Source organism: Artibeus jamaicensis, unplaced genomic scaffold (assembly GCF_021234435.1).
Source record: "Artibeus jamaicensis isolate MK-2021 breed Jamaican fruit bat unplaced genomic scaffold, CSHL_Jam_final contig_311, whole genome shotgun sequence".
Taxonomy (NCBI): domain Eukaryota; kingdom Metazoa; phylum Chordata; class Mammalia; order Chiroptera; family Phyllostomidae; genus Artibeus; species Artibeus jamaicensis.
The window spans coordinates 5,817,953-5,827,970 of NW_026521717.1; the positions used below are offsets into that span (position 1 = coordinate 5,817,953).

The 10,018-nt window shown below is 36.2% G+C and overlaps 1 pseudogene; it reads right to left on the reverse strand.

Moving 5' to 3' along the window:
- Positions 1 to 6,024: 6,024 nt before the first annotated feature.
- On the reverse strand, positions 6,025 to 9,487 carry LOC119063416 (cytosolic acyl coenzyme A thioester hydrolase-like; annotated as a pseudogene).
- Positions 9,488 to 10,018: the final 531 nt, after the last annotated feature.

Consider the following 10,018-nt stretch of genomic DNA (forward strand, 5'->3'; position numbering starts at 1 on the left):
AGACACGGGGAGGTTAAGAATAGTGTAGGAAATGGTGAAACCATATAATTTATGTGTATGGTCTATAGACATGAACTGAGTGGAGTATGCTTTAGGGAATAGTGGTACCTGGGTGAGAGAGATAAAGGGGAGAAAAATGAGACAACTGTAATAGCATAATCAAACTCTACTATGTCTCTAACTGGTCCATTGCTCAGGGTTGTATTTGAAGCAAGGAACCTTGTGGACTGAGATATAACATCTTTCTGGAACAACAAACAAACTTGCTTATTGCTTTCTATATATAAAAAAAGTGGCATATTTTTCAGAGGTAAGTGTTCTTTTGTATGCTTAGCATCTATCTGGGCCATATTGGCCCACTGCACTTGGGAGCAAGGAACCTGATGCAGACATGCTTATTGATGTTCATTCTGTTTGCTGTGCTGGAACTAATACTTTATTTTGCCTCTGACCTAAGATTTTAATGTCTTTTGCCAGCACCTCTGAAACAACAATAGGCTGATGTATTAGACTGTAAGTAGAGTAAAATCAAATAGAACATTGAGCATCCCATACTACAAATTGTAAACTTCATTCTCCTAACCACCACAGATTAGGGGTATAGCAAAAAGTGCCATAGCATTTTATTCATTTATTTATTTATTTTTATTGTTATAGTTGAGTTATAGTTGTCCCACCTCTTTTCCCATTGCTCATCCCCACCCCACCCCCCACCATTCCCACAGTCAATCTCTCTTCACATTGTCTGTGCCCATGAGTCCTCTATTTGTGTTCTGTTGCTTGCCCCTTTCCCTACTATCCCTTGTTATCTCCTTCTCCCTTCCTCTCTGGTTGTTGTCCATTTGTTCTTTATTTCCAAGTCTCTAGTTCTGTTTTGCTCATTTGTTTGTTTTGTTGATTAGGTTCCACTTACAGATGAGATCACATGGTATTTATGTTGGACCACCTACCTTATTTCACTTAGCGTACTGCTCTCCAGTTACATCCATGTTGTCACAAAGGGTAGAAGTTCCTTTTTTCCTTTCTGATGCATAGTATTCCATTATGTAAATGTACCACAATTTTTTAAGGATATATCTGATTTTATTTTTATTTTTATTTAGTTATTTTTCAAGTATAGTTTATTGTCTATTTCTCCCATCCCAGCCTCCCCCGCCCCTTGCTCCCCACCTCCCTCCCATTTCCACCCCCTTTAGTTCTCGTCCCTGTGTCCTTCCTATTTGTTTCTCCAAATCCCTCCCCCTTTTTCCCCTTAACTTCCCTCCCTACTCCCCTCTAGTCACTGTCCCCTTGTTCTCTATTTCAGTGTCTTTGGGTTTTTTTTTTCTGCTTGCTTGTTTGTTTTGTTGTTTAGGTTCCTGTTAAAGGTGAGATCATATGGTATTTGTCTTTTAATGCCTGGCCTACTTCACTCAGCATAATGCTTTCCAGTTCCATCCATGTTGTTGTAAAAGGTGGTAGCTCCTTCTTTCTCTCTGCAGCATAGAATTCCATTGTGTATATGTACCACAATTTTTGGATCCATTCATTTACTGATGGGCACCTAGGTTGCTTACAGCTCTTGGCTATTATAAATTGCGCTGCTATGAATATTGGGGTGCATAGGTTCTTTTGGATTGGTGTTTTAGGGTTCTTAGGATATAATCCCAGCAGTGGAATTGCTGGGTCAAAAAGCAGATTCATTTTTAGTTTTCTGAGAAAATTCCATACTGTTTTCCATAATGGCTGTACCAGTCTGCAATCCCACCAACAGTGAACTAAGGACCCCTTTTCCCCACAACCTCTCCAACATTTGTTGTTTGTTGCTTTGTTTATGATAGCCATCCTGACTGGTGTAAAGTGGTATCTCATTGTGGTTTTAATTTGCATCTCTCTGATAGCTAAGATACTGAGCATCTCTTCATGTGTCTCTGAATGTTCTGTATGTCCTCCTTGGAGAAGTGTTTGTTCAAGTCCTTTTCCCATTTTTTAATTGGGTTGGGTGTCTTCTTAGAGTGGAGTCATGTAAGTTCTTTGTATATTTTGGAGATTAAACCTTTGTCTGAGGTATCATTGGCAAATATGTTTTCCCATACAGTTGGTTGTCTTGCTAATTTAATACTGTTTTCTTTAGCCATGCAGAAGCTTTTTATTTTGATGAGATCCCATTTGTTTATTCTTTCCTTTATATTCCTTGCTCTGGGGGACATATCAGTAAAAAAGTTGCTGCGTGAAATATCTGAGATTTTCTTGCCAATGTTCTCCTCTAGGACTTTAATGGTGTCATGGCTTACATTTAAGTTTTTTATCCACCTTGAATTTATTTCTGTGTATGGTGTAAGTCTGTGCTCAAGTTTCATTTTTTTGCACATAGCTGTCCAGTTCTCCCAACACCATTTGTTGAAGAGGCTATCTTTACTCCATTTTATGTTACTGCCCCCTTTGTCGAATATTAACTGACTGTAGAGAGTTGGGTTGATTTCTGGGCTTTCTGTTCTGTTCCAATGTACCACAATTCAAAATTCCAATAGTTTTCTTTTTACTCTCCTGTTATGCCCAAGGGATATAGTATGCATAAGTGGTACAAGTTCCTGAGTCTGGTTCTTCTATTTCTTAGCTGTGTGACCTTGAGCAAGTTATATAACTCATCTGTCAAATGGAAATAGAAACAGTCACCTCACAAGGTTTTTGAGATATTAAATTAATTAATACATGTAAAGTAATTAGAAGAGCTACCACACAGTAGCACCCAATAAATTTTAAATATTTTTATTTCTGACTGAATTTCAATGTCATTTGGTTAGGAGTAATCAAATGGGTGGGAAAGATGGACCAATTGGTCATCTAATTCCAAGCCTGTCACTGTGATAATTTATAATAAATAAGAGCTGGATATAATATAAATGTGTTATAGTAATACTTAAGGAGTTATAGATTACTGAGAGTCATACTTTAAATAGAAGTCACTGAAGATAGCTCTCAAAAGCACAATTTATTCAATAAATCTGTCTCTATAGTTCTGTTATATAGATTTTAATGCATTTGAGTAAAAGGAATCTGATTAACCTTATATTTTAATTTACCTAAAGGTGCTGTGATACTCAAAATAATTATGAAGCTGATCAAATGATTTCATAAACCATTTTAAAATAAAAAAGTATTTTTTCTTTTCAATGAATGTTGGAAGCTCTCAAGCTCTTAATAAATCTATTGATCTGTGAAACACTGTATACTCCAGGAGGCCTGTGATATAAATCAAATGATGAGATGAATTATGATTATACCATCTGGTAATTAAACATTTTACAAACCTTTTAACTGGTTGAATGTCAAAAAAGTCAAGTGAGGTCAATCATATTGACTTTTAATTCTAATATTAATTATATAAACAATAATGTTAAAAGATGCAGAGGCAAGAGGGAAGGGAATTTAACAGGAAAAATGGGGAGGGATTTTGAGGAACAAGTATGAAAGACACAGGGATGAGGACTGGGGGGGAAAATGGGAGGGAGGTGGGGAGATGGGGCAGTGGGGGCTGGGATGGGAGAAATAGACAAAAAAAAAACTGTACTTGAAAAATAACTAAATAAAAAAAAGAAAAAATTAAAAAATAAATAAATAATAAAAACATTTATTAAAAAAATAATAATGTTAAAAGATGCAGAAAATAATGGCATAAAAGACATATAAAATATTTAAAGATAAAATATATGAGATACCTAGCTTACTATTCACTGTATATGTAATGTCTTCTTTATGGCATGCAGGATTATATTCTATTCTTATATGTTTTCCTTGTAAAGTTGTTTCAGAAACACTGCAAAATACTTCTTTGGGTGTGCAAAGGAGAAAATCTGGAAATATTAACTATAATCTTTAGATTAAAGATTGTGTAAAGATTAAATAAAATTAAAAGAACATGGATTACAGAGAAAGAACAAAAATCACCAAAATATCATTTTAAAGTATTTCCACACATTCTATTTTAATAATACAACAATGATCCCAAGCAGAAATACAAGCAAGGATATAGTAAATCTTTATTACTAAAAATCTTGACCGATATCATACCAGGTTAACTGTATATTGCAGTAAATTACATACAATTAAAGAATTTCATCAGGATGAAAATTTACTATTTTTTCCATTTCTTCAATTTTTTTCTTATTTCAGGAATAATACATGTTCAATGAACAAAGTTTAAATTGTACAGAAAAGTTTGTATAAAAAATGAAAGTCTTATAACTATGTCCTAGAAAGTGCCACTGATAATAATTTGGAGTGTATGCACATGTGTATATATTATTTTTCTAGTAACTTTCTTATTAATAATTAAACCATTTAAGCAAAATATATGTTATTGAGGTAGTGTTTTATAGCATGCATTATTGACTTAACTAAATGTTTTTCTTTTGATTCCATTTCTTAGATACGCTGTAATTTATTCAACCAGTTTCTTTTCCCATGGTTATTTAAGTTGATTACTCATCTGCGATATGACAAAGCAAGATGGATAGTGGGATTATAAGAGTTGAAGCAGAGAAACAGATATTCTCAGATGAGAAAAAAAATGATAGTTTGTCTTTTTTCCATTCCCTTCAAAATCCCACCAAAAGTGTTTTTTCTCTGTGTGTGCATATTGTGTGTGTGTATGTCTGTAGGCATAGGGACTGAGAAAAATGGAGTAATCCTTTTTGTAAGAAAACTTCTCAGAAACTTCTAGGGATATTTCTGTCTCAACTTAAACATGTAAATGACTACTATGTAATTCTCTGAGTTTTGTAAATTATTTTCAGAAGACAAAGGACACAGAAACAATTTTTCTATTCTTTTAATAAACTTTCTGAACATTTGTATGATAAATTCCTATCCCTGACTTCCTCCTCAAGCTCCTCAGTCTTCTTCCCTAAGTGGATCCCACATTATGCTAATAGAGGTCACTGTGAAGTGAAAGTCTGGTTAGGGTCCAAATACTCAAATAATTATTAAAATTAGTATATTAGCATATTTATAGTTCCAAGTAACAACAATTTAAATAAAAAAGGATTAAGTAGAAAAGAAAGTTACTATCTTGCTTACTCAAGTAGTAGGAAAGGCTCCAGGTATTATAAATAATTAATCAAATACAAAATTTATTTATTTATATGTTTAATTAATTTATTTAACATTATTTAATATTTCTTAATTTAATAGAACATAAATAAACAATTTCTGGCAAGGGAATGGAATTACCATAATTGCTCTAAACAGGTCAGTATCCACTGGTGGGAGCTATAGAGTCAGTTTCCCATGATATATGTTATATGGAGTAATAAAAATTACCTCTCAACAACATCAGTGTTCTGTTAGCAACTACTGGAGCAACAACCAGTAGTGACTACTTTAAGTATAGTGATTATATGTCCTTACCCAAGACTGGCCCAATGTACACGTGCTTTGTATGGTAAATAATAATATAATATTTTTACTGTGAACTGTCCTAAATGTATATAATATGGTAGTCTAGCTATAAAGTGTATATTTTTAAGGTTTGGGAATTCATTTCTAACATATCTTTGTTATAGTTACTATATAAGAAAATTGTTAAACCTGAAATGAAAGTAAAGTTTTGGAATGCATGGTCAACTTAATAAAATTTTAAAGTAATTATGAAGCAAACCCTTTCTGCTGACCAAAACAAAGATGACAAATTATTCTTATCAATTTGTTTTTCACTGCAGCTAAAAAGATTTATATGAGGCTGGAGTCTTTACATGCCTTACAGTGTATGTGTAATATTCCCCAGGGTTCCAGAAAGTATCTCCAGAGACTGGGGACAATACTGTGCAGTACTTATACTGGAGTGATATAAATAAAGCTTTTGTGTACAGGTTTTGAGAAGAGTGCAGGTTAACTATGAGAGATAACTAATGCACACACCACCAGCTGTCAGTGTGAACTGGGTTTTTGGTCCAGAGAGTAACTTTAAGTGATTAGACATTGGGGATGCTTCAGCACCAGTAGCAGGAGGATAGCACCTATAAAGCTCAGGTTGGCACTATAAGTTCAGTTGATATTCATCTGCAGGCTCCACCCTTTGTCTTCCTCAAAGTGCTTCTACTAGCCCTGGGTCCCAGGCATAAGCTGGGGCAGCAACTTGCCCTCTGAGCTCAGAAACATGTAGGTGAAGAAGGCACTCGCTACCCTGTAGTCCTCCAAGTTGTCCACCAGGACATCAATCTCCATGGATTTATTGCTTCTGAAGGTCATGAGACCCAAAATGGATACAATATAACCTTTTCTGATCTCGTGAAAGTTAATGGCATCCACAGAAGCCATGGTAATGTTGGCTTTACATTGATGTGCCACCAGGACCTGGCTGCCTCCTCCATGAGTTCCATGGTGATACCTCCATCACAAAACCATGTAGCATACAATTCAGAGGCCCCAAGTGGATCAAAGCTACACTGGGCTATAGTGGACCACATTCAGCTCTGGGTTCAGGACTATCTGGATAATGTCCCCACTGTTCCACTTAGTCTCCATGTGCTCTAATTTCTGGGCTTCCTACAGCTTAAGGCCCTGTTGCTCCTGCACTCCAATTGTGGAGTACACAATTGGATGCACATCTGGGACCATGACACTGGGATCCCTCACTGACAGGGGCACATGCCACAGAATAATCGTATTCATCACCTTTTTGAAAACTGTGAGGATGTTTTCAGATATTATGTTGATCTGTACTTACAATGCATACTTGGTAGTGTAGGTGATTTCTGAGCTGACATGTGCCACCTCACCAAAGCAAAAGAGTGACAGAAAATTGGTAGGTGGGACCTGGTACAGGGTCTCCATGCAACTCTCTGGGTTCTGGTTGTTACAGTACCAGGTGCTAATGACCACCCCCTCACCTTGCCCTGCCACTTCCTTAATCATCTTCGAATGGTTCTTCTGTGGATATTGCCAGCCATATTGGCATTGTCTGGTCACATGTTTCAGCAGGTTTAGATGGTTGGGGTGTCTCTACTGCCATGCCAAACATGGGTGGAAGGGGTGGGCACCTGACAGAGGTGTCTGGCAGGCCAAGGACCTCTTCAAATTTTTTAAACAAATTTAACGTATTTGAAATAGACTTCCAGGAAATCTAGGAAGCTCAGAGAGTCCCAAAGAAGTTGGAGCCAAGAAGGAACACACCAAGGCACATCATAATTACATTAGCCAAGATGAAAATGAAAGAGAGAATCCTAGAAGCAGCAAGAGATAAGGGGACAGTCACCTATAAAGGAGTTCCCATCAGACTGTCAGCTGATTTCTCAAAAGAGACATTACAGGCAAGAAGGGTCTGGAAAGAAGTATTCCAAGTCATGAAATCCAAAGACCTACATCCAAGATTGCTCTATCCAGCAAAGCTTTCATTTAGAATGGAAGGGCAGATAAAGTGCTTCTCAGATAAGATCAAATTCAAGGAGTTCATCATCACCAAGCCCTTATTATATGAAATGTTAAAGGGACTTATCTAAGAAAAAGATAAAAAAATATGAACAGTGAAAGGACAGCAAACTCACAGTTATTAACAACCACACCTAAAACAAAAGCAAACTAAGAGGACAGCTAGATCAGGAGTGGAACCATAGAAATAGAGATCACATGGAGGGTTAGCAACAGGAGAGTGGGAAGAGGAAAAGGCGGGAGAAGGTACAGAAAATAAGTAGCATAGATGGTAGGTAGAAAATAGACAGGGGGGGAAGGCAAGAATAGTATGAGAAATATAGAATCTAAAGAACTTGTGACACGTGGACATAAAGGAAAGAGGGGGAGGATGGGGAGGGGTGTGCAGGGTAGAGGGGAATGAAGGGGGGATAAGGCAACTGTAATGGCATAATCAATAAAATATATTTTTAAAAAATAAATAAAATGTTCATACCTTGATCCATGCTTTTCCACTTGAAAAAATATTTATTTTTAAATATATTTTATAAATTTAGAAGATAACTCATTTAGACTAACTAGTTTCTAAACATTTAGTGTACAGAGTGATAAACTGCATGATTAAACTCTTTAAAATCTTTATGCTTAAACACATAATATGGTTTGGGTAACAAATAGAACCATGAGAGAAGAGTGTCTGTTTAACAGTCCTGAGAAATCCATGAGTGGAGGGCTTTGGACCTAGTCTGCCTAAGTTCAAATCTGAGCTCTGCCACATACAAGCTGTATAGCCAATGTTGGGCAAATTTTTGAACCATTCTGGACTCCACTCAGTGTGGAAAATCAGGACAATAATGGTCGCTGCCTCACAAGGATCAAACTAATAGATTGTGAGTATTAATTAATGTGAGTGAATCACTTAGAAGAGTACCTGGGACTAAATAAATGTTAAATATTATCATCATCATCATCACCACCACCACCACCATGAGAAACCCAGGGTGCAGTGCTGAGAGACCAGACACTAAGGCCAAAATAACACACACTATCCCAAAACTTGTACTATAAGTAGACAGTAGAATATTTTTAAAGTAGAATTAAGTGTAAAGGCAAAGCAGGAACAAGGGACGACCAGAGAAAAGGTAGAGTATAAAGAAATCATGGGCGAGTTCGGAAAATGACTCACTAAATGCACCTCTTCTAACAAGTTCCTCTTATTTGTGGTTTGTCATGTTGCCAAATATCTAGAATGTCATTTTGCCAAGTATCTAGAATACTCTATAATAGGAACTCAGGCTTTTCAGAACCTCAGTGTAATGATCTCATTTCAAGAAAACATTTCTTAACACAATTTTCTAAAGTCAAATTTAAAACCAAAACTGAAATCTCAAAGGAGATACATGGTTGGAGTCCAGAGCAGTTCTAGATAGAGGAACAGACTTTAAAATATTTGAGAGAAATATGTAGAACATAACAATGAAGAAAAACAAATGTAAAATATAAGAGCACTAGAACACTAAGAATGCAAAATTACAATCGCGTCACTTGATGATAATGATATGTTATGAGAAATGAATCATTAAGTGAGTTTGTCCTTGGGCAAACATCATAGACTGTACTTACACAAACCTAGATTTAGTACATGCCTGGGCTATATTGTATAATCTATTGCTTAGAGCTACATTCCAATACAGAAGGTTACTGTACTAAACACTGTAAGCAACTGTAACAGAGTGGCAAGTATCCATGCACCTAAACATATTTAAAAATAAAAAAAAATGTACACCTATATTGGGTACTTACCACGAATGGAGCCTGAAGGACCGGAAGTTGCTCTAGGTGAGTCAGTTGAATAAGCGAAGAAATTTGCCTTTGGTCTTGCCTCTTATTCAGCTATGCTTTCATGTTCCAGTTCTGACAGCTCCTCATTAGTCAATTCCTCATGAACTAACTCCAGAAGTTCTTCAATGCCATCCTCATCAACATCCAGATTAAAGTCTGTCATCTCAACCACAGTCTTGCTGATTATTTCAACCTCTTCACACTTGGCAAATCTTTTGAAGACATAAAGGAACCTACTGATGTCTTCTTCAGATACCATTCATGCACTACTTGGTGACATCATTCCAAGCCCAAGTAGTTTTTGATGCAGTCGCCTATGTAGTCATTCCTTCAGAATTACATTAGCATCTTCCTTGGTTACAATAATTGCCTGGGGAAAAAAGTCTTCCTCAGGCAGTGAACATTAAAAGCTGCTATAAATGCTTGGTCCACTGGTTTGATCAAAGAAGTGGTATTTGGAGGGAGAAATATTATTTTAATATTGGTATAAAGATCACCACACAAAGGAGATGTCCAGAAGCATTATCAACAATAAGCAAAATCTTAAAAAGTATGTTATTCTTCAAATAGCATATCTCCATTTCACTGGATTAGCAATTCAGGAGGGTATCTTAGAAGAAGAGCCCAGTCACATGAAACTTCTTATTGTTCCAGTAGTACTTTGGCAGTGTGTGCTTATTGATATGCTTGAAGAGCCTGGGGTTCTCACTGTGCCAGATCACAAAGGGTTTCAATTGTAACTGTAACATTGCACCAAAGCAAAACTGTTACCCTGTCTTTAAAAGCCTTA